Genomic DNA, 540 nt, shown 5'->3' on the forward strand with positions numbered 1-540 from the left:
CAACGGGTCCTGTCCCCGTGCTTTAATAAACCACCATTTTGCACCAATGACGTCTTAAGAATTCTTTCTTTAGTCGTCGGCTCCGAACCTCCTCACCCCACCGAACCTGACTTAGGTTCTGGGACTTCATCAAAGGGAAGGGGAAAGGGGGATTTCCCAGCGAGAAGATTCTGAATCTGGGATGGGGCTGGGGTCAAGGAAGAGGAACTTATGTAGCCCCCGTCACTGTTTTAACTCAGTTCTGCCTTTCACTAACACTGAGAAAAGACGCTTGGCAGAGGGAGATGCCTTGGGTATCTTCCAAGCAATTCCAACACTGAGACTCTTGTTATCTTCTTGTCTCCACTGCATACAGATTGTTCTTTCCTGCCTAGAAAGGGAGCAGGTTCCTGGAGGCTCTTGATAAATCAGAAAAGAACAGAGCCTGGATGATTCAGTTGGTTCCACCCCTGCTCAGAAAGGCCATTCCTTTGTTCGTGCATCAGGTTTCATTTTCTGCTCTCTGAGGAAACTCCAGGGCTGAGAGGAAAACGTTCCCAT

The sequence above is a fragment of the Mustela nigripes genome, chromosome 14 (genome assembly GCF_022355385.1).
Source record: "Mustela nigripes isolate SB6536 chromosome 14, MUSNIG.SB6536, whole genome shotgun sequence".
NCBI classification, from domain to species: Eukaryota; Metazoa; Chordata; class Mammalia; order Carnivora; family Mustelidae; genus Mustela; species Mustela nigripes.